The sequence below is a fragment of the Camelus ferus genome, chromosome 19 (genome assembly GCF_009834535.1).
Source record: "Camelus ferus isolate YT-003-E chromosome 19, BCGSAC_Cfer_1.0, whole genome shotgun sequence".
Taxonomy (NCBI): Eukaryota; Metazoa; Chordata; class Mammalia; order Artiodactyla; family Camelidae; genus Camelus; species Camelus ferus.
In genome coordinates, this window is record NC_045714.1 from 876,173 (window position 1) to 901,698 (window position 25,526).

The 25,526-nt window shown below is 44.5% G+C and overlaps 1 protein-coding gene and 1 long non-coding RNA gene across 2 annotated transcripts in view; one reads left to right on the plus strand and one right to left on the minus strand.

Moving 5' to 3' along the window:
* The window catches only part of LOC116658023 (receptor-type tyrosine-protein phosphatase T-like), a 443,338-nt gene that overhangs the window by 397,753 nt on the left and 20,059 nt on the right, over positions 1 to 25,526 (minus strand). The window lies entirely within an intron of this gene.
* LOC116657811 lies at positions 18,069 to 24,096 on the plus strand. The gene is made up of 3 exons (XR_004312929.1): positions 18,069 to 19,180; positions 19,287 to 19,294; positions 24,085 to 24,096. It is a non-coding gene; the product is annotated as an uncharacterized LOC116657811 (long non-coding RNA).

Here is a 25,526-nt window from a genome sequence, read left to right on the forward strand (position 1 = left end):
TCCACCAAAAATGTTGTTCTTGGAAACTCTGTGATACCCAATTTTGTGATAATAAAAAGGTAATTCCAATCAAAACTCCCAATTTATGAAACTAGACAACATGACTCCAAAAATTCATCTGGAAGAGAAAACGCAGCAAGAACAGTCAGAACAAAAGTCTGAAAGTGTGATTACTGTGAGGATCGGGGGTGACTTGGTCTGCCAGAAAGTAAAACATATTATAATGCTACCGTGCAGGAAGAGACAGAGAAATATCACAGAATATCCAAACAGACCCACGTTTATAAGGAAATTTAAGATAAAAGAGGCATTTCAAATTAGTAAGGGAGATAGGGAGGATTCAATAAATGATGTTAGGACAACCAGCTAGTCATTTGGAAAACTTGGATCCAAAGAGTGTGTGTGTGTGTGTGTATGCATATTAATTATTAAGCCTAGAAGAAAGGCAAAGCACTTCATTATCTTGGGTTGGATAACACAGTTCTTAACATGAAACCAAGTCCAGAAACTATGAATAAAACAAAGGACTATTTTGATCACATGCAAAACAAACTGTGTGGGAAAAGATAGAATAAATGCAGTTTAAATACAACTGTTTACCCTGAGGAGCAGGGAGTGGGCATCAACCAGAAGGAGGTATCAGAGGGGAGGAGGATTCTGGAAATGCTCTATATCTTGGTCTGGATGATGGTTGCACGGGAGTATGCATATGTAAATTTCACTGAGCTGTAAAGTTAAGATTTGTGTATGTTATCATGTGTGATTTATGCCTCCATAAAAAAAGAAAGAACAATAAAGGGAATGAATCAAGCATTTATCCTGTCTTTCCTGTAAGTACTATATTTCAGGCTAAGCAAAGACTTAGGGAAAATTCTTCTTCATACAAAAGTTACTGTTAAATGCAAAAGGAATGAGAGAACTAGGAACACCATTTAGCAATCTTTAAGGAAAGAACCAAAATAATCAAACTAGAAAATGTCCATCAATGTCTGTTAAAACTGTTAACTGTTAGTGGTTCTCAAACTCTAGAATGTATCAGAATCACTTGGTGTAATGGTTAATTTTATGTGTCAATCTGATTGGCCACAGGGTACCTAGATGTTTAGTCAAATATATTCATGAAGGTGTTTTTGGATGAATGTAACATTTAAATCAGTAGACTGAGTAAAGCAGATTGCCTCTGTATTGTGGGTGGGCCTCATCAAATCAGTTGAAGGCTTGAGTAGAACAAAAGGCTGGCCTTCTCCACCCAAGCAAGAATTCTGTAGTGTTGGCTCTTCCTGGTTCTACAGCAGATTGCCTTTGGGCTTCATTTGCAACATCGGTTCTTGGACTGGAATTGTGGCATCAGCTCTCTCTGGGTCTTAAGTCTGCCAAACTATTCTGCAGGCTTCAGACTTGCCAGCCTCTGAATAAGCCAATTCCTTATCATACATCAGTTTCTCTCTCTTGTTTACTCTCATTCACTGATTCTTTCTCTCTTTATAGATTCTATTTCTCTGGAGAACCCTAATACAACTAAAGAGCTTGGTAAAACACAAATTACTGGGTCCTAGCCCCAGAGTTTCTGATTCAGTAAATCTGGGGTAGGGTGCAAGAATTAGAATTTCTCACAAGTTTCTAGGTGATGATGGGGCTGCTAATTAAGGGACCACAGTGTGAACACCCGTGCATTAGACAAAAGGTTGATGGGGATATTTATAATCAATACATCAGGCTCATCACACCTGAACTTACTAATAAATCTGAACTTCAGTTTACAGGAAATGGGGGACTAGAGGGACATGATACACAACACCATAAAGATGCAGTGAGGCCACATCCAGTGTAAGGAAAAATCTACGGAAAAAGATGACCCAGAATATTCAACAAGCAACTGTCATAAAGAAAAGCAAAGGAGGAACTGCCAGAGCTTAAAAGAAATTAAAAGACCTTTGGGGATACTGATTCAAAGTAGTTATACCTATTTTTTTTAATTCAGAAGTTAAAGAAAATTTGGTAATATTAAAGAATTGTCATCAGTTTTGATGGATGTGGTAACAGAATTATGCTTATATTTTTGAAGTCTTGATTTGTTAGACGAGGGTTTTTAGCCTCAGCACTGCTGACATTTGGACGAAATAATTCTTTGTTTTGGAGGGTTGTCCTGTGCACTGTAGGATGTGGAGCTGCATCCCTGGCCTCTATCCACTAGAAGCCAATCGCAACTACCACCACCCCAGGTTGGGACAACCAAAACTGCCTCTGGAAACTGCCACCTGTACCCTGGAGGGCAAAACTACCCCAAGCTGAGAACCGCTGTGTTAATATGTCTTCTGAAGAATTTACAAGTGAAGTAATACGCCTGGACTTTTTTTGTTGTTGTTTTAATACTCTAGGAAAAACTATGGGGAGTTGGGTGAGATTGCTAGAATGGCAAAATGAAGACCACTGCTGCAGCTGGGGAGGGAGAACCTGGGTGTTATTACTCTAGTGCCTATGCGTTAATATCCATTTGAACACTTCTGATACGGTTTTTGCAAAAACACAACATATAAAGTAATACTGTAGAAACACATTCCTGACAAATGTTCATGGTATTAAGTGAGAAAAAAACACATCACCAGGCAGTATGTACACTGTGACCCCATTTTGATAAAAAAAAGAGAGAGAGACAGGGATACTCAGAGAGAATATGAATCAAAATATTCACATTAATGGTCTCCAGGTGGTAGAATTGTAGGTAATAATTCTCTTTCTCCCATTTCAAAGCTCTCCACATGAGCATATACATATTATTCCACGTAAACAAACAAATAAAACAGACTCATAAAGAAGAAAGGGACTGCTATAGAGAGATACAAAGCAGGCAAAGAAAGAAATAAAAAGACTTCAAAGCAAACATGAAATTTCAAAAAGCACAACAATCAGGGAGCCACTGAGCACAGAGGCAAAGATATCTCACAGCCCCTGAGGAAATGCTACATTAAAGCAAGTTCACTGACGCCCCTGTGTGTGTGTGTGCATGTGCATGCCTGCATAGCTTTCCTGATACTGACCTTGGGCATCTAAATTCCATTTGATCTCCCGTTTCAGAAAGCAGAGTCACATGGAATAAATTTTAGAGATCCTTTTCTCCACACAGAGAATGGTATTTTTGCTGCCAGGCAAATGTTTATACTAAAGTTTTTTAAATAATCACATTGGCGCTTAAATCCATAGCCAAGTGGAAAACTCAGCTATTAAGCTAGACTCATGCCCCAAAGGTTCTGAGTAGCAGGGGTTTAGTTCTTCTGCTTTTCAATGCCAAATATAAATTATTTGCTATTTAATCACTGTGTCTGGCTCACCTGAGAGGCTGCAGCCTGACTTAGGCACAAGTTATTAACAGTGAGCCAGGGCTCCAATGTTATGATTCCTTCTGCGGTATCTGGCTTAAATTTCAGTTGCCTTTCCGTCTTCAACCGTCCCACAGTCTGCTGTCAAATCATCTCCACCTTCATGGTGATTCCCTTCTGCTAGAAGGTAGAGCCCATAAAGACAAAGACTTTTACCTTCTTCAGTTTTGTGTCCCTCCTGCCTAGAAGGGGAACTGGTGCACAGTAGGTGCTCAGTAAATAATTGCTGGGGGAAAAAACTGTGTTTCCCTCTGTTTTCCTGATTTCTGGTCTTCTCAGGGAATGGCTATCATTTCTAAGACCACCAAATGGCCGGAATTATCAGGTCTGATTCCATTAACATGCTGCTTACCCCCACTTCCAGTGGATTAATGATGATGTCAAGATAGATTCACCCACCCAGCCCTGTACTACAGACACATACACACACACGTGCGCGCACACGCGTGTGCATGCATGCAACCCTCTGCCACACCCCCAGACCCTCCACACCCTAGACCCTGGTGATACTTCCCACTTACTCCTTGTACCTCAGCCCAAGATGTACTCAATCTCATTGTCTTCCTAATAAAACTAATTTCCAGAGTTAAAATTCATGAGGCTGCGTATGTAACGTCTACATCTATAGCTGCTTCTGAATCCCCTCGAGCTGCAGGCTTTTTTATTCCACCCACAAAGTCTTCTGAACTTATTTGAAGACAGGGTCCCATGGCCTCAGAAGCCCACAGCGGACTTTGCTGCTATTCCCAGACATTTCCTGCTCAATTCACTCCAGTGTCTGGCTTGAGAAATGGCATCAGATTCTGGAATCAAGGCCAACTCTCGGCTAACAATCCCCTTCCCTTCCTGTCTTCTGGCCTTCAGCCAATACCCACTCAGGGTCCCCGAAATATCACCCCAAGTCCTCTCGTAACCATCCCTTAGAGATCTAGTCCAACTTCCCCCGAGGGAGAAGAGGAAACGGGTTCATAAGCAGCATGTCAGAGGTAACCTAGTGAGGGAGGGGCAGTGTGGGCACTGTGTCCAAGGTCTCCTGACCCCTCAAGAGCCCAGGTTTCTTTCTATGGAGCAGGGATCAGCAAACTAACTCTGCTGGGCTACATCTGGCCCTCTGCTTGTTTTGTCAATAAAGTTTTATTGGAACACATACACACCCATTCATTTCCATATTATCTACAACTAGTGTCTGCTACAATAGCAGGGCTGACTAGCTGTGACAGAGACCATAGAACTACAAACCTAAAATATTTACTGTCTCACTAAATTACAGAAAATGTTGATGAAGCCCTGCTGGAGAGGTCAAAAGAACAGGAAAGTTGGAGGGAAAGACCAATACAGACACCTCAGGGTATGTCAGCTGATCATTTTGCTAGTCTCCTCAAAGGTGACCAGCTCCAAAGGGGAACAGGAGGACCCACTCAAGTCAGAACCAGTCATCTCTCTGACCCCACTTCCCCTATGCTACCTGTGGCATCTTGAGAGATGCCTCTGCAGAGATTCAGCTCCACTCACTGTCAAGCCTTTAGCTGTCTCCAGCACCACACATGCACACACATAACTATGAACACACACTGAGTTCCAAGTGTGCTGTGGTCTTCAGAAACAGGTCTGGAAGATTAACCTCAGATGCCACAAGAGAGCCTCCCAACTCCGCAACACGGGAAAGGCCAAGAGACATGGGACTTGTCCACAGGGAGGAAGCCTTTTCCAGTTCATTGAAAAAAATAAAAGCCTGGTTTCTGGGGATCAGGCTGCCTGAATTCAAGTCTTATCTACAGCCCTCACCCACCAAGTGACCTCGAGGTAGTTATTTCTCTGATGCCAGGGCTTCTCATCGATGAAATAAAGGTACCTACAGGTGTGAGGATTCAATGATGCAATGCATGTGGAGATCCCAGCACAGTGCCTGCCCCAGGGTGAGGGCCGAGTCGGGTGCTGGTGAGCAGCTCTGTAAGCACCACCTTGGACATCTGGATGTGACTCGTGCGAGGCAACATTCTAGTATCCAGGAGAGCCTCTGAAACTCACGGCCTGAAGCAGGCTTCTCCCATTCCAAGGGCAATGCTCAGAAATGCAAAGTAAAAAGACAACATGTGACCAGGCCAGAACTGGCCACACAGGCCACCCTATTTGGCCTGGAAGACAGAGATGGACGATGTGGCGACTGGGAACACGGTGGGCACTGGAGTCAACTTGAGCTCCTCCTTCCCTAGTCCTGAGAGATGCAAGGGAAAGGGGTCTCCCTGAGCCTGTTTCACTATTTGTAAACAGACAAGAGCCTTTACCCCACAGGCCCCCTATGAGGACTAACGGACATAAAATACCTGAAGGTCTTAGTACAGTTTCTCCTCTCCCACGGGGAAGTGCAATCCCCTGCCCCAGGGATCAGAGTGCCTCGGGTTCCTGGCAGAAGAAAGACACAAAAGCCTTCAAGAGGCTTCATACAGATCAGAAGCAATATTTTAAATATGCTTTAGAAGATTTTTAAAAAGCTAATCCAGAAATACAGTGAAAAGTCAACACAAGAGAGTATACAATAAAACCTCCCTCCTACCCCTGACCACAGGCTACACGGTTCCCACCCCGGGCACTGACGATTAGTATCTTCTTGTATCTCCCTCTGGCGGTAAGCTGTGCATGTAAGTCTATGATGTACATACAAATGTGCATGCATGTGTATTTTGTGTGTGTCCCTTTGTTACACAACTGCCAAACCACCAGCAGTTGTTCCATGCCTTTTTCCAATGGATAGGCCTTGGATCTTGTTTCATATCAATGCATAGAGATCATGTTCTTTCTCTTTAACAGTACTTCCTGGTAGGAACATTTATGTTATGTCCAGTCTTTTACAAGTATAAGGGAAGCTGCAATATACATACATACTTCCCATACATGAACACACACACACTCTGCATCAGGTAGAATTCCCCAGAAGTGGAACTACTTATCAACGGACAACAGTTAGCAAATCTTCTCTGGGTTTTGTGTGTGTGTGTGTGTGTGTGTGTGTGTGTGTGTGTGTGTGTCTGTGTAATGTGTGCAGTGTATGGTGTGTTGGCCTTTTTTATTTTATTACTATAACGGGATGAGACCTGGTTGTAGGATATTACAGCTAAATTGGAACTCATCCTATCTCACTCCCTCTGCTTTCCTTTGAGTCTGTTGTTCCTCCATTTCAGCTACACTTTTGGTTATTAATGTCCCCATTCAATGTTTCATATTCACGAGGCCTTCTTAATCCAGTTTACTTTTTTGAGGCTTAATACTCTTACAGAACCACCGTGTGTGAAATTATCTTTTACAATGCTGAATCCAAGCAGTTTATAGTTTTCAGTCAATTACTCCCAACTGCCAGAGCTATGCTCAGGGTACTTCTGGCTAAATGTCTTGCTTTTTGGATCATGAATTCTCAGACACGACTAATCCTGGTGTCTTGGTGAGGCCACTTACTTGGACTCACACTCAGACCAAAGATTCTCTTCAAACGTAGAAATTCATACTCAAAAGCCACCCGTGTTCTGCAAAATTTTAGCACAAATGCTAGGCTGTTACACTGGGTGAAATTTCCCAGCCCCCGATAAAGTTAATTTTTAAGAAATCCTATAGCAAGTCCATTCGTAATTTTTTCCTTAAATCCTTTAGGTTAAGGGAAAAAAAAATCACTGGCCAGTAATTCAACTCTATTAGTTAGACAGTTAGCTTTCCCTGTGTAATAAACTACCCCCCAAATTCAGTGGCTTCAAACAACCACCATTTATTTACCTATGAGTCTAGGGGGCAGTACTTCAATCGAGGCTCAGTTGGGCGGTTCTTCTGCTGATCTAGGCCAGACCCAATCATGCACCTGTGACCAGAGGCTGCTCAGATCAGGAGCTCTGCTCCTAGGTTAGCTGGGGTGATGGGGGCCACTGGGTCATGTGTGTCATCATCCAACAGGCTAGCTTGGGCTTCCTCATCTAGAGGCAGCAGCAGGGATCCCAGGAGCAGAAAAGAACACGTCCCAGTGCACAAGTACTTTACAAACCTCAGCCTGTGTCACACTTACTACCATCTAGTTGTCCAAAACGAGTCACCTGACCAAGTCCAGATTCAAAGGGTAGAGAAACAGACTCCTCCTCTTCATGCAAGAAGCTGTAATGTCACTGCAAGTGCCCAGATGCAGGTAAGGGGGAGGACTGATGGCCCTTTTTACAAATGACCACATAAACTGTTGTTGAACTCATCAAACTTAAAAGCAATGTTTGTGCAAGACTTTGCAATGTCAAGCTGCTTTTAATCACACTGACGTTATTCCCAGCACAGCTTCTAGGAACAAGATCCACATAAAGCAACCATTGGAGAGACCTCCAAGGCCAACAGTTAGGTATCCACAGAATGGCTCCAAGTCATCCCAGAAGTTACCACTCAGGGACCCTCTTGATCCAGATGCGGCGGCCCCTGAAGGGCTTTCCTCATGGCAATGGTGGGACAGAAGACAGATCACCCGACAGAGGGCACAGAAAACTCAAGCTTAACCTCAGCTCTCATAGCAAGTTATTTCAATTCTCCATGCCAGCCCTTCCCTCCTCTGCCGACAGGGATGGCAGGAGCAATGTAAAGAACTGCTGGGAGGATGCAGAGGAAACAACCTGTGCTCGGGCCCCAGGCACCTGCAAGTGCCCGGTGTTGCATGGAGGAGACCTTGAAACAGCGAACCCAAAATTCTAAAAGGACTTGGTTAGCCAAATAAAAATGACAGATGTGAGCAGGAGGCTGGAAGGAAGACCAAGGCTATAAGGCTGCATTGAAGGGAAACAGAATAAGTGTGGCCACAGGGTACGAGGCTGCAGGACTGGAAATTCTCAAGACAGCAGAACTGTGTGCTCTCTGTGCCCTCCATGGAAATGGACATGGCCTCGCTCTCTTCCCAAAGGAGAATGAGTTCCTGGACGTGTCCTTGCTAGGAAAAAGCCCTACCCGATGAAAGAAAAGCGTGAATACCTGTGGTTTTATTAAAGACCCAAAGAAATTAAATGTTGCTTGCTCTTTATAAAAGGAAATAAACCCCCATCATAACCACTTTTTATATTTCCAGGTAAATAACCAGAGTGATAGCTACAATTTGGTAGATGTCAAATCATATGGCAGATACTACCAATCAGCCCACCTACACTGAATAATTAGCATTCAGGGCACAAACATCCATTCAGGGGCTTTCACTGAGCACCTATTATGTACTGGATTCCACCCAAGGGGCTGGAGAAGCAGTGATGATAAGTACCAGGTTCGGCACTTGCCCGATGGAGCCTTAAGGTCCAGTCACAATCACTAATGCTGCCTCCACCACACCGCCAACAGAAGACTGCACCCAGCTTTTATGAACAATCACCACAGGCCAGCTTTAGACGCAATTTCTCAGAGACTTCCGTGATTACCCCTGGAGGTAGGCATTACGATAGCCACTTTACAAGTAAGTCATCTGAGGCACAGAGAATCTGTCCAGGAGCACACAGCCAGCGCGGGGCAGAGCTGCCCCTTCCTGAGACCCTGTCTAAGTAAAAACTCCTCTTCTCCACGTGGGATCAGAAGCCTCCCCTCCCCTGCACTGTGAGTTACTCTCAACCATCCCCCACCTCACTTTTCTCTTCCTATGACTCTTACGCAAGTGGCTCCCATTTCCGCTCTCCCTCTCCCTCCTCCTTTTGACTTTCCAGAGAGTCTTCAGCAAATGGATCTAATATAAATTCAACAGCTCACTGGCTCTACATCTCAGCTCTGGCTCTTTATCTGCCTAAAGGGCTCATGGGGCTGCTAACTCGGCACTTGAATAAAATCTAACACTTGCACATTCATGCATTTACTCATTCACTCAACAAAAACTCACCCAGGGCCCACCAAACGCCAGGCTCAGAGTGAGAGCACCCAGGAGATGCTCAAGGGTTTTACACAGCAGGGTGATGTGACTACACTCAGGTAGAAAGGCCACTGTGGCCAACGTGGGAGGTCGGGATGGGGGTCCAAGGGATGCTAGCCTGGACAAAGGTGGCAACAAGAGAGATGAAGAAGAGGGGTCAGGACCTGTTCTGGCTTCGATCAGTCTCAGGAGTCTTGGCTGGTGATGCAGATTTGGGAGGCCCTGCCATGTAAATGTATTAGGTATGGGCGACATCATATAGGTAACAGCGCTCAGATAAGAGGTGAAATCCTGGCCCAAACTCCTTGGGAAGCTTTGTGCAGGTTCCTGTCCCCAGAGATTCTGGTCTGCCTCCCACGGCAGGAACCAGGCACTCCAGCTTGCAAAGATTCCCCATGCAATTTCCCCATCTCAGGTCACCAAGAACCACTGGCACGTGCCAAGTAGACAGGGAGAAGTGAACCTGGGACGGTGAAAAGAAATATACACACACACACATATAACCAAATCACTGTGCTGTACACCAGAAATTAACACAATTATTCAAGAACAAAATGGAAGTTTGACTGATTGGAGCAATCAGACCAGGGAGGTATCTAGAAGTCACCTGATGCATGAACGGCTTCTATAGAATCCTGGGCAAGTGGGGTTCTGCTTGAATATATATGGTAACAGGAAACTCACCACCTTCCAAGGAACCCAAGCATTTCTGGGCATTTATAATCATGTGAAAGTCTCCCTCCTGCCATGTGATAATCTGTCTGCTAGACCTTTTGGACTCTGGTTCTGCCACCTATAGCTGTCCAGAGCAAGAGTCCAGGATAGGGTACCATATCTCCAAAGCAATCATGCTGGTGTTGCAACCCTCAGTTCTTCCCACTGTCCAACTGCACAGGTATCCATCACTCTCAGGATTCAGTGACCATCTGCGTGCTAATGGCTCCAAGATCTAAAATTCCAGCCTCTCTCCAGACTTCAGACTTCAAACACTCAACTGCTTGTCACACACCCCTGCTGCAATACCCTGCAGGCACTCATACTCTGAATGTGCAGAGATCTGAACAAGCGATCTTGTCCCTACACACCCAAACACTCTGCACTGGAGGGTGCATCTTACCCAGTTCCCAACTGGGGCATCAGCTTTCATTCTTTCTCCTCAAACATCCAAATAATCACCTGTCTGTTGTTTCTTCCTTACACACTGGTTCTCAGGTCCATCTACCTAATCCTCTACATACTCACGGCCATGACTCCAACTGAAGCCACCATTCTCTCTCTCTCCTGGCACTCTCTCTCTCCAAGATGTTTCCTAAATTATCTCCATTCCACCATCTTGTCCTTTTCATCCATTTTACTGGCACAGAAGTAGAAGTGATGCTTTCAAAAGGCAAAGCAGGTCACAACACATCACTGCTTAAGACTCATTACTGGCTCCCATTGCTCTGGGGATACAGTTATAACTTAACTGCAAGATCTGCCTGTTTACCTCTTTGGCCTCACCTCTTACTCCATACCACCCTCCAACTCTGTTCTCCAACCACACTGAACACTTTGGTTCCCCTGAAGTGTCATGCTGTCTCATCTCTGAACCAATGTAAAGGCTGTTTCCTCTGCCCCATCCCTATCTCCTCCTTCTACATGCAGTGCTGGACTTCTCTTTTCTTGCTGTTTCATAATTATCTGTCCATTTATCTAAATCCTTCCAAAATCTCTGATCTCTAAGGAAATGAGTCTATGTTTTCTACCAATGTCTCTCTATTCCTGACACATAAGAAGCCCTCTATTAATATCTGTTGAAAGAAAGAAAGAATTTCCATCTATCAATCACCTCCAATGGTCTATTCCCTATACTTCTATTAATGCAATCCCAAATGACATGGGTTTTTTTTAACTTGCCATGGTTCACTAAAGATAAACATCTCATTTCCCCTTGAGACTTTCTCCATTACCTACTCTTAAACCAGGCATACTCCATCTCATAGGCAAACAATTCTCTTCTTTAAATACTTGCTGCAGAAATTTATCACCAAGACAGAAGGGAAAAAAACCATTTTCAGGGTGAAAAGGGAAACATGAACACTTTCAGCTTCCATTTTTCTCTGGTTCTTCCCCGGTTCATAGATTAATTTCTGGTCCCAGGATCTACAGCCAGATAGGAGAGAATCGTACAGAAAGGCTTCCCCAACTCACAGAAGCCAGTAAGAATCACTCCCTTCACAATCGTCCATTTTACAATGTGTCTAATTATAACTGAATAAATTACTTCTGCCATTCTGCAAAAATACTTAAAATAAATAGCTCTTTCCTTGAATTAAAATCATAGTCTTTTGTTCACTGTTTTCTGTTCCATAAAGCAACAGAGCCTGTTGATTAAAGATCATTTATAGGACTTCATTTTCAATCTATTTTATGATATCACTTTAAAATACCCCCAAATATTCAGCTGCAAGGAGGGATAAGAACTATTGAAAATTGGCTCTTTGAGACTTTTTGATGAGAAATGAAGTTGTGGATGTAACTCTCCACGAATGAACATATATTAGAAAAGTCTATTTTAATAACTGCTTGATTCTTCTCCCTGGATTTTTTTTTCCTCTATCCAACTTCCTATATTTTTCTTGAGATTACAACATAATCCCCACTGACATACTAAATATTACCTCTCTGTATTGAATGGATGACACTGAGACAATAAATCACTTTGAGCTAACACAATATGCCAACCAGCCCCAGCTAAGCCAAATATTTGACGAAAGACATACAAACTGAAATTTAGCAAGGCAGGAACACTCAGGGAATTAAGTCCTGAATATCAACCATCTCTAGACCCTCTGTAATGAAAAATATATATATATAGATGTACAAGGAGGCCATATCTGAATGCGTTAAGATGCTTCTATGTTCAGAGTAGTCACAAGTGTGAAGCCAGTCCTAGGAGACATCCTGGAAAGAGACTGTGGTTAGGCCACCCTCCAAATGTGGTAGATGTCATGATGAAATAAATGACTGGTCCTCAGTTCTGGTCCAGGAAAAAAGAACCATTGTTTTCCTGAACTGGTGCAGAAATAAGTACAACATCAATGAAAAAGACTGTCTGGGGCGGCTTGAGCGTGATGCTAACAAAGCTGACCCTTCAGGATCCCTCGTGTGCACACGTGCCTTTCAAGGCCTTACACCTGACTTTGTATTTAAAATAGTATTCTTTTTCTTAAAGAGTCCCTGACATCATGTACACTTCTACAAAACCGCCTGGACCTGCCCCTGTTGACGTGTTTCACAAGTGCTTCTAAACAAACTTCAGAGATGCCCCAGCTGTCAGGAGGGATAAACTGTCCACAGGCCATCCAAAATCCCCCAACAGGAAGACAGAACATCCTTGGCCAGCACCTAAGACGCTCCCAGAATGGACCGGCAGAACCTCTCTGACTCCAGTCTCACTCCCCCTTGCCTTTCATCGAAACAGCAATGATAACTCATCCCAGCTTTCCTTGAGCTAAGCACACTCCACCCCGTGTTATCCCTCTGGACGGCTCTCCTTCAGGACTCACTAAAGGGGCACCAGCTCCGAAGAACCTTTCCTGGTGCCCCGAGGTCAAAGTGACTACATTCTCCTCTGTGCCCACCAGCTAGTAACTACCCTGGGTCTGAATTCTGCCTCCTCTGCTTACCGGAAACTCCCCATGCCTCAGTTTCCTCATCCCTCCTAGAACAGACATGAGGATAACATTGTTGCAAAATAGAAACTCAATAAATGCCAGCTACCACCGTCATCTTCACATCATCCTACACATTCTTCAGTCAGAAATCCCTCAACAATCCACTGCACCTCCCCATGAGACCAGAGACTTCTTAATGGCAGAGATAGAAGCCCACGAACAGAGCGTGGCTCTCTATAAACGTTTGCTGAACACAGGAAGGAACTAAGTGATATTTATAACCTGATCAACAGAGGTAGGATTCAATAATGCATCCCACAGTCTCCTGTTTGCTAGCATTTTAAGTCTATATAGGAGAATTTTATGAAAATTGAAAGGAGACAGGAGGAACAGGGAGCAAAGCCACTTTGCATTCTGTCTCTCTATATATTCCTAAGAGTCTTCCTTCTCCACCACATGCCCGCAGAGCCCAAGGCTGCCGGTTGTCTACAACATACTCCTCCAGGAACAGCACCATCCCTCTACCTCCGTCTGCGGACAGAGCTCCGAGGGGCCTGCAGATGAAAGGGAAATCTGGTGAAACTCAAAGCCGGACAGCAGACCTTAGCACTCTCACCCTTGGCAATCTCTTCCGTGGGATTAGACAGCACAGATAACTCTCTAACCCAAGACAAGAGTTCAAATCCACAAAAGGTCTCCTCCAGCCAAGCAGGAGTTCTATGCGTGGTGATGCAGGGAAGGTGCAATTCAAGTTCATGAATGTGATCAAAACACCGATTCCTGACATTTGCACACCTCCAGGCTGGGAGGTATGATCTTCCTCCACCATGTTTAACCCCATCCCTGTCACACCCTCATGCCTGAACTTAACTCTCAACTTCACAGAAATGACAGTTTTTAGACCATTCACATCCTACTGCCTGAGCACATCCATCACCCCCAACCTGGAATGCATTCTCACTAACCCTTCACCCCATCCCCACAGCAAAAGGTACCCATTGCAATAATTCCTATATACTCCTTCCAAAGGCATCACCATCCTGTGAGGTCTTCTGGACTCCACTTCCTCAGAGTCTCCTGGTTCTTGTCACGTGGCTCTCAGCATTTTCCACACATTATACTTGTCCACTTGTCTTCCACCCACCAGACCAGACTATATGTGGAACAGGAAGTGGATATTTCAATCTCTGTAACCCCAGAGCCCAGCACAGCAGCTGATAGACACAGCAGGAGCTCTATAATTGTCTGAAGAGTGAATGGCTCAATGAATAACCCCCCAGAAATCAGAGACTTAAATTATGTTCCACATAACCCGTGAATTTCTTAAAAGAAATTCCCAAACAATGGCTCATTATAACCAAACCAGACTAGCTATTTTTTTTGCAGACAGAATAAAGAATATGTGGGCTGGTTTTTTCAGGAAGAAATTACCCATAGCAGAACCACTCTGGAGGCTCAGGTGCAACGGTGGTATAGAGTTTTAGCACGCTTCAAAACTGTACTATCTGCTACCTTTTTCCTAGGCAAAAAAAAAAAAAAAAAGTAAGGCAGCAGAAGTGAAGAAGTAAGAGGGTTTCACTCCCACCTCTGAGATTGCAAAACATCGGTATCTCCTGCTTGAGAAATCGTTAAAGTGCCTGAGGTAGGTCAGGGATTTTTTTTCCAATGTCTGTGTGATATTTTTACTTCTGCAAGACAAATTAATGCTGCAGAGTAACTGGAGAAAAGGAAAAAAAAATGTTGATGCATGTTCGCTTGGAATGCAGTTTGCTTTCATTGTTTTCTCATGTAATTACATATATTACCAATGTAATTACAAATAATACACATATTTGATTTGTGCAATTATAGAACAGTATATAATTTTTAAATGTAGTACATTTCTTTCTCCCCAAGAACCCCTTGTGAGGGAAAACAATTTATCATTTCTAAAAACATGCCCCTGTGCATTACATTTTAATAAAGTAAAAATTAGTAAATATTTGCCTTTCTTTTGTATTTCAACAAAATAAACTTTGTTATGAAAATTCAGGTTTGAAAAGGCCCATTACGTGCCTTGAAAAACTACTTCCACTCAGCTAATTCTACCCATTGGAGGAAAGCCATTCACATTATCATTGTCAAGAAAGGTAATTACAGAGGACCTACCCTGTGCAAGGCATGGTCCAGGGAGGTACTGGTGATGGCCTGGAGTAGAGAGAAATGACACCTCCACGTCAAGCACAGCCCACACTGGAGTGGAAGAGATGGACCAGAAAGCTGAGCTCTGTCCCTTACCAGCTGTACATCTTTGAGCAAATGCTCAAACCTCCCAGATCTTCAGTCAAGTGGAGGTCACACCACCTCGCTCACTGCTCAGCAAGAGGATTAAATGAGATGATGTGCATGAAAGACCCTACTGCAACCTCACTTGGGCAGTACCCGCATCAAGCAGTAGGGACTTCTTGCTGCAACAGCATAAATCACAACCCTCACTTACTGCCATTGTATTTTGATTTGCAAGATCACAGTTCGTCCAATGTGCTGCACAACATCTGTAGCACTGTGGTCTCTTGGTCTCATGTTTTCAGGAGTAAAATAACAACCACCTAGATTCATTCAAAGTAGGAGGAGAATTGTGAAGGACCCAGGGGAGAGAATTGTATGAACACCCTGGAAGTTTGCAGGGAGGAGAGGATATGGTGACAAATACAGATTTATCAAGTGGAAAGACCAGAAGGGAGTTTCTAGATAATTCTACTCTAACTAGTGGCTAACATTTAGATTCTACACAATAGAATCTCTTTTGCTTAAAAAGTAGCCAACATTTAAAATCAGGAGATTCCCCAGCAAAAAAAGTTAGATTTAGACATTCTCTTGAAAATGCAAGCATGGGCAAGACTGAACCTAAGCTGCTTCGTGGCAACAGCTGGCTGGAGCAAAGGAGTACTGCACTCCAGGTGGCCTCATCCTGAAGTTCATCCTCCATTTGTTCATTATTTGCATAAACTAAGGGACTCCTGGGACACAAAAACTTGGAGACTCTCAAATAGATCTCCAGACAATACAAAAATGCCCAGTGAAAGAAGATGGTCTCCACCCTCAACTAACGCTCCATCATATCTGGTCAAGCCTCCTATTTGTGGAGCCAGCACTGCTCTTCCCAGAAGCCACAATCACAACTGTTGTCATGACCCCTCACAGAATCTTCAAACACCTGAAGTTCACTCAGCCCCAGGGAGAAAAGAAACACTAGAAGAAAAGCATTACAGTCCACACAATAGAATGTTCTGCCTCCTCAGAGAGGAAGACGAGCGTTGTCTGCCTCCATGTTTAACCACGTGTTTGAGAAGGGAATGGACAGACCACAGTTGGTCTGAGCTGTCCTGAAGATTTTCCACCTACATATTCAAGAACATGCCTCTAATCTTGGCATCGCAATGGGGTTAAAGATAGCATGGGGACAGAAAGTATCTAACAAGGAGCGCTAATAAAGAACTGCAAGAAAACAAAGTCTCAGCAAGTCCTGGTAACTGTGAGAACTGGGAATTGAACCCAAGAACTCTTGACTTCAGACTTGAATAAATAAACCAAAGACCTGTACTCTTGCTTTTCTAATTACTTAAAAACACACACCATTCAATCCACAGATGCATCAACATTAAGGTTACCAAGAATGAGAAGACTAGTGAGACTAAGAATACACTCCAGACTCACCTGAAGATGGAGGAGACAGATGACCTCAGCAAGCCCAACTGACGAAACCAGCCACATTCTGGAGCCAGAGACAATGAAGAATCTGATGCTTCCTTTTACATGTGGATGAAGTTTAAAGGTTTCATTCTGGATTCAGCCCTCATCATGGAAACAACAGTTTCATCAAGTGCAAGAACTGCCAGGAAAAGCCTTTGTCTCGTGTTCAGGTCTAACCACAGGCTCAAAGACTAAATAAATAAGCTTACTGCTACATTTTAAGAGCAGGCCAAAAAAAAAAGACTGAAAGGAAATTTACCAGATTATTAAAATGGCTGACTCCACGTAGTAGGATCACTTAACAGATAGCAGGTATCATTTTTGATCTTTTTTTCCCCTCTAATATCTTCTCTTTCTTAAATGGACTGACCTTATTTGTTTAAAATAATCTATAACTAGATGAGAAAAATAAATTATATGTGAATCCCACTCAAGTAAGGGAGTGCAGTTAGGCGTCTATCTGGTCCTGATCTGGGACCCACCGATCCATCTCAGTGGGGCACCGCCTACACTTCTGCTTTCTGTCCCCTGCTAGATTAGCAAAGGTGCCCCCAACGCCCTGCCGTCTCCACTGTATCTCCCAATCTGAGCAGTGAGGTCCGCAACACATAGTAGGTACCTAGCAAACACCTGTTAAGTGCATAAGAGCTAGCCTCTTGCGTTTCCCTTCACCTGCTCTCTCTCTGGGTCTATCAATTTAGAGGATGTTACGCAGGTGAATGATATTTCCTGGAAGAGACCATGCAATTAATTACCCTTGTAACCTCAAAAATCATATTTGAAATCAAATCTGCACAAGTGACAAGCAGAGGATATAAGAAATGGCACTCTCCTCAGCCTCTTAATTACATACTATATATCAAACGTCTTCCAAGCTCTGAAAATGTCCCATTTAACATTCTGCACTTGGCATTCAATTCCAAAACCTGAAATGGAGACTGTATTACTTAAACATTTCCCTGATTTTTTTTTTACTAACTTGTTCCCCATTTTTACCCTTCAACCAGGTTTCATCTACTCCCTTTTTCCCTCTTAGGCTGTGTCCTGGCCAAAAGAATTTAAAGGAAGGCTCCCATGATTCTTCGTCCTAAGTCTAAGGGGCATTTACCCAGACACAAATGTGTGAACACACTCAAAGTATATGGAGAAGCCAGTTAACCATCAGATATATAAAGACAGAAGAAACACCGGGGCAAAGGCATGCTGAAGACACAATCATCCCTCTGATCATTCCTCTCCATGAAGCTAAGTATCTTGAGACTGGAGACCAATATGTACAGCATGACTGAAACGCTGTTTAAAAAGTATGCATGTGTGTTTGCATACAGATGTGTGTGCATACCCACAGAAGAAATATCAGAAAGGATATACATCATGTAGAAAATAATAATTAGCCCTGCGTGTGCTGAAGTGGAAAAGCCAGTGGGCTAGGGAGATAGAAGCTTCTACTTCTTATTGTATATAATTCAGATAAAGTGAAAGAATTGTGGATGGACTGTATTTTTGTTTTACCTTTTTTTTTCCCCCAAATAAAAAAGAACATGAATGTATGTATCTGTATGAAGTTTAGCTCTCTGCCTTCAGATTAAAACACAGTGCTAAAAACAAACACATACAAACAAATATGCACAGACGAGCAACAGCAGGATCAAATGTCCTGAAATTTAGCCTTGGGGCATCTAAGTGAAAGCCGTTAGCTGCCTGAGCCACTAATCACTTCTCAGACCCACAGTGAACATTACATCTGGAGGCAGAGTTGGTGGACTGGCTTCCCCTGATCTCCTCACTGGCCCAGATGGGGTCACATGCCCATTTATTCACCAACTGCTGTGCCCAAGGAAATGCATGCACAAGCTGGTTCAGGAACCCACCCCTAAGCCAATCTCTGAGTCTGGGAAAGTTGGATTGACTCTGATTGGCTAAGACCGGCTCACAGATTGGGGGATGAGGAGGAAGCTGTTGGGAGTGAGATCTACTCCTTGGGAAAGAGAATAAAAATCGAGGTGAAATTAGGAGAAGGAGAGAAAGAATTAATGCTGAGTAGGCGTCAACAAAGGGCTCCTGCCACCATCTAGATCCTGTATCAAGGGTCCTAAGGAGGTATCCCAGACCGCTCCTCTCCCTCAGCTTCTGCTCAGTCACAATGCAATGTCAAATCCATTTCCTCATCAGTTACCACAATGTGCCCGTGCGCGCACACACACAGCTGCTTTTATCCCAAATTTACAAGACTTAATCTGAACTATTCTAGACACGCCTCACTTACAGCTCTGATTCTGGGCTTGTCATTTTGATTCATCTCTCTACTAACCATGAGGATAACTATTTCAAGAGCACATTGAATGATGTCACTCTCCTACTTTGAACCTGTCAATGGCTTCCCATTGTCCCCAGAACTCCTTGGTGTCACCTAATAGTGCCTGCCTGGATCTCCGGCCCCTTTCCCATCACACCTCCTTCTAGTCTCACCAACTCAGAGAGCTCCCTAAATCTGCCATGCTGACTCAGGAGTCTGCATCTCAGTTTAGCTCCCTCACCTCTAATTCCCTTGCCCTTCACAATGGCCAACTCCTATTCCTACCTCAAGACCCAGATCCCGTAAACCACCCCACTCCCAACAAAAGTGAGAGAGCAAAGTTAGCCTTTCAGAATTAGGTGGCTTATGGAGAAACTTCTGGAGACGGCTCTATCCCTCCCCCAGGAAAAAGAACTACAGCAAGTTCCTTCCAAGTGAGATCTCCCACCTTCTTCATCCTCGGGTCTTTGGGGGAAGGAAACATCAAACTGCTAAAACCATTCATACTCTCCTGCAGGAAAGGTCTTCCTCAAAACTGTTTAACCCCCTCTAAAAATGTAAATTGATTTTTTTTTCTCTTCAGAAATGAGCAGCCTGAGCCCTCCACACAGGACCCTTCCACAGAGGTGAGGAGGGCTAAGCCACAGGTCAAGTTCCTCTCTTTACAACAGTCAGCCCTGTTCTCAGCATGCCTCCATGGAGAACTTATCTCCACCCCTTTGAAACCTGTTCATTTCACCTGGCTCCTTGGCACACTATCCACACCACTCCCAAGCGACGAGGAACTTCACTGAGTTAGAAAGGTACAGGGAGTGCCAGGCGGACTCCGTGCTGGGGCTTCTCTATTTGCTCGTGGAGTCTGGAAGTTCATAGGTCTCATTTCCCGGCCAGCCCTGGGGACAGGAACAAGTGAGCAGCCCCATCATGAAGCCTGCACATAATGGCAGCTCACAACTAGGAGCTGCAGACCCAGAGGGTCCTCAGCAAAACCCATTCCACAGACGAGGACACTGAGACCCAAATCAGGGAATTGGGTTTTTGCATTTCCCAGGAGGAAGTTAATGACAGACAAGAACTGGAATCCAGGGCTCTGAGCTCAAGGGGCTCAAATGATAGATGGGTAGAGAGATGGACAGATGGACAGATGGTTGGATGGGAGGGAGGAACAGAGAGAGGGACAGAGAAATGACTAGCTGGCACTTTATTATAAAAGCTGAACCAGAACAAAGTCTTCTCCCCAGGCTGTGCTGTTCCCTGGTTCCAAAACATGTCCCAAGACCCCACTCGGCCACCTGAAAAATTCCTGCATGGTTTACAGTGGAGGAGAGTGAACAGTTGGCTCAAACTCAATGCCAACGTGAGTGATGGAGGGAGGGTTAACACACAGACTCTTCACACACCAAGAATGCCATGTTCTTACCAGTTCCAGGTTCTTATCAGCCCCCAACTACCCAGTGGCAAAAGTTGCTACAGCTAGACTGTTGTGTCCAGGATGATCAGGAGACACCAGCCGCAATGGTTTTCTTGCCAGGCTTGCAATGGGGGCTCTCTGTCGAGCCTTTTGAGGTCAGAGGAAGGGTGCACCTACGCTCCTTGGCCAGGACTCATGCAGAGGCGGTGGGTGCGGTGGGATGAACCAACTATCAGAAATCTCTTGCCCCTTCATTCAACATCTATTTCTGAATGCTGGGAATTGCCCTCAGTCATTGCAACACAGCAAGAAAAAAAGATTGAAATCCCCGTGCTCTTGGGTTTACATCTTACTGGAGGTGGGAGATGAAACACCCACTAAACAAAAAATATAATAAAATACATTGTATGGGTGGAACATGCTAAGGAAAAAAAGAGATCTGATTCCCCCTTGTTAGTTCACCCAGAGCTATACTATGGGGCGTAGGAGGGAACAGGTGCTTTGTAATACCAAACGGGCACCTCCTAAAACAAATCCATCCCATGACAGTGCAAGTGTTACCAAGGACAACTTGTATTAAAACAGTAAGCCTGTTGGAGAGGACACTGGACACTCAGTCAGAAAACCTAGAAGAGAGATCACAGCTCTGTTAAGGTTAGTGTGGCTCTTTAGCTGTGTGACCTTGGACAAGTCACTCCACCTCTCTGAACCTCAGCTTCCTCACGTGTATAACAGTAATAACATCCACCCCAGGGATTTGTTACTGAACAACTAAATGACAAGAGCCATCTAAGTAGCTTAGCACAGCATCTGGGACTTAGAAACTGCTCAGTAAATATCAGCTATAATTATTACATTGTTATTGTTATTATTAGCAGCATTTGACTTAGCTTGGGATCCCCAGAGGCAGTCCTCATGACCAGGATTAGAGAACAAATGGTTTATTAGGAAAGTTATCCTACAGAGCATTGGTTAAGGAGAGGGTATATAAGAAATGGAAGGAAAGAAGCCAATACAGGGCGTGTTATCAAGCAAGTGACCACTGTGGACCCCTGGAACTCCTCTGAGCCTGTATGAAACGGGGGGAGTAATAATTTCTGCCTCCTCAGAGTTGGCTTGAGGATTTTACAAAATCCTGTCCATCAAAGCCCTCGGCATGATGTCTGGCAGGAAGAATTTCAGTTTCCCTTCCCTCTTTCTTTTTCTCCCCATCACTCCCTTCGCACATAAAGGGAACAGCTTGCCTCCTCGTGGGCCACTGAGACCCTTTCAAAAGGGCATTTTCAGTTGTACAGCTTTGCTCTCTGGCTGCAGAGCGCTCCTTCCCCATAATGTACTCTCTGATGTCGATAATCATCTCTCTCAATATGCCTTTCTGGATGCAGGAAGTGGAGGTGCTTGGGGCAACGGGGATTCAGGTCCCCAAAGTATGCTTAACTGCTGCTACTGCTGGTGGCACCCGCCACGCCGGGACCTTTTATCTCCAAAGCAAATTGGTGAAGACGGACCAGTTCATAACTCGATTATGTTAGGCACCGTTGTGCGTTGGTTGCTGGGCAGCTCACAGAGGCACTGGCAAGTTGACCCAAAAAGGAGCCAATCCCTTCTGCCCATGCCCACCCCTCCCCCGCAAAAGACCAGTCTAGAAAGGGCCCCGCAGGAAGCAGGCCTGCCCAGAGCCCCCCACCAGCCCGTACAGCCGAACAGGACCTGGGCCGGAGACAAGCGCTCATGTGTGCACAAGAAGCCACCAGAATACAAACGAGCAGGGAGGCCTGGGCGCCAGGAAAGGCCCACAACGGCTATTTGTCTGGTGTTCTGGGAAAACACCAACGGAGGCCTCACAGAGGCATCCAACAGCCAAAATAAATCTGAAAGGAGCTGACCACGGTTGGGGCCAACCAGGCTTGGTTACAGGCACACAACTAGGTCCGGTTGATTCAGAAATCCTCTCGATTTCGAGTTAGCAACAGTCCCAAAAGGTGGCACCTTGCTGCCCTTGGTCAGGTGCCCTCCAGCATGGACAAGGCGATTTCATTCATGAAAAAAAAAATTACATGAGGTGGTTGCTGGACACAGGACTGCAGTAAGGGCCCCGAGTATGGCATCTGATTGATTGCTCATACAGCCCCCGACACAAGCATTAATATCTCATTTTACAGGTAAAGGAACTGAAACTTAAAGGGCTTCTCAATCATTTGATGATGGTGATACAGCCAGTGAACAGAAGAGCTGAGCCAGCCATCAAGTCCACCTCTTGAGAATATTTTTTTAAAATCTACTGTGTTTTCACATGCAGAGTTAAATGTAATGCAACAGTTACTTACTATGTTTTGAAGCCACTGGTTCCCTCTGTGGTAGAAGAAGATACGAAGGAACTTTAAGACCCTGGCCCTGTTCTAACTTCCTGGCCTCAGTGGTGGTTTCATGAAAGTATCATCGCGTGATGATTCGTCACAGTGGACACTCAGCGACTAGGGCATTTTCTCTATGTACATTATACTAATGCAGGGATCAGAAAACCACGACCTGAGGGCCAGCTGCTTGTTTTTGCAAATAAAGTTTTATTGGAACACGGCCATGCCCTTTCATTTACATATTGTCTCTGCTTCTCTGACCCTTGGAAGAAAAAGGCGGCTGAGCCTTGTGAACATTATACTGATTTTGACTTGGGCTCTTGGAAGATCTTTCTGCTTTTTTTTTCTTAGTCAATCATGGAAGTGAGTTTGCAGACTCCAAGAACATGTCAAATGACAAGAAGAGCTTAGTGTTACCCTGATGTGTTCATTAAAGAATTGAAATATTAGCTGATTAAAAAAAAACATACAATCCAATGAGAATGTAAGGAAAGAAACCAGAACAAATGGAAGAAAATCAAGATCAAAGGCAAGACAGGTATTACAAAAACCACCCATGGTGACCTCGTACATAATGACTAAGATTAGGCTACAAATTTGACTCAGAGTTTCCTGGACACCCAAGCAAAAAATGGCAACACCTGTGACACAAATGCACCGGATGTCAGGAAACCAAGCTGGGATTTAAAACATCCCTTGCACAGTCCACTGAGTATCTAAACCCATGCACACAACTAAAAGCTGGCTGTTCTTGATTTAAAAAGCACTTCTATCCCATTTTTCCTGCAAAAAGATTACTCATTTTTCGCTCTGATGGGCAAAAAAACCCTCAGGAGCCTAATTTTCGCCAACTGCCATGTGGCACAGCCCGCTCCCATCTGGGCTGGCTGGCACAGACCTCGGCGAACAGAGCTGAGGGCCCCGGGAGGGTCCTCCGATCGTGGACCACGGCAATGACCTACTTGGGATTAGAACAACATTTCAGAGTATAACTGTGCTTTATGGGTCATAAATACTGCACAGATGTTCCTTATTTACACAGACTCGGTAGATTATTACTGCGGCATTACCATGCTAATACGGCGATTCCTGCATTTGAAACTGGAGGACAGGAAGCAGGGAGATGTAATTAAACAAGGGCCGTGCACATTTTGGAGGGGGGTCAATAACACAACTAGTAGCAACAGGTAGCACTGAGCGTGTGCTTCCCACGTGCTTTACGTACATATTAACTGACTTAATTCTCAGAACAACCCTACGAGGTGTGTTTTATAGCTACGCCCTTTTAACAGATGATGAAACTGAGGCACAGCTCAACTCAGTAACTTCCTAGGATCAGAAATGCTGTAGTGGCAAAGCCAGCGTCTGACTCCAAAGCCCCTGTTCTGTGAACAAATGGACAAAAAGCAAGAACAGCAACAGCTTTCAGCAGAAGCAAAAGCTCTTCTGCGCCATCCTACCCTGAGTCACCGAAGCACACAACTAGCAGGGCCCAAAAATGATCTCAGTGACCCCTGGCAAACACAGCACTGCCTCCCTACCGAAGCAGCAAGGAGTCAAGCCTTTGGATCAAGTCATGGGGCTTCCTCCCACCTGTCCTTTCCCCTCCTGCCACACTAGCTCAGCCTCCCATGGTTCCAGCCACACCAAAGGGCTTGGCTTTTCACAACGATGCCCTGCAGCTCCCCAGCGCCCTTGCCTGGCTCACTACCGCACAGCCAGAGTCTGCCAGAGCTGTTCCTCAGGTTGCCCCCTGCAGCATCTTATATCTATGGTCTCTGGATGGTGACCACAAACACACTCATCTGTTTCCCCAAACCAGACAGTGAGCTCCTTGAAAATAGGCATGGTCCTCTGTGTCTCCCCTGCTGATGCAGCTCACCAGTAAGTTACCCAGCAAGGGAACTCAGCCCACACGGGTGGACCAAAGGAACTGGCTGGGGAGAGAACAGAGACCTACCTTTGACAGCAGCAAGGACGCCCTGCCAGGAACTCCTATCACTTCCCCGCCTACTAAGATTGGCCACACAACCACAGCCTCTCAGCAGCTTTTTGAGTCTCCAAAACAAGCATCTATGTCAACAACTGAGACGGACAGAGTGCCGGCTTTGTGACATTCTACTCTCCAACACAAATCACATCTGCCCTTAATTGCAGCAAAGCATTCTTGTGAACCACGCCGTGCTACTGTGAGGTGAAGAACAGGCCGTATGTGTCAGGCAGTAGCGTTCTCACACATTAGGTTACGGTTCTGTGGCTCCTGCCCTGGACTGGTGTCCTCGAGGGAAAAGCCAGCCGAGGATGCCCACCCACAGCACATCCATCTCACCTCTGTGTCCTTACGTGTGTGTAAAACAGAGGGGAGAGAAGGAGGGATAAATACATCCACTCCACATTTTCTCTTTTAGAAAATGTGTTCCTAAAAATCGGTTGCAAATTGAAAGTCTGAAATTTGGAATATGCTGATTCTTATGTGCTTTAAGAGTAAAATAGAGGAGGTTGTCTGTGGGGAGAGAGTTTTTAAAAATCATGAAATTTTAATTTCGGTGTCAATGTTTCATTTCCTTACTCCTTGAGTGTCTACAATGTCCTCCTGATTGTTCAGGATTAGTGAAAATATTTTAAAATAAATTAAAGTACAAACAATAAATTTAATTTTGTGATGTCTTATCTTAAATTCCAATTATCTCAGCTTACTGAAAAGGACATTTCATATGAAGGAGAAAATTAGTTTATTGTTGGGGAGAAGGACACACTGGTGCAGATATGGCAGATGACTAGGCTGGAGATTCAGCACTGATTTC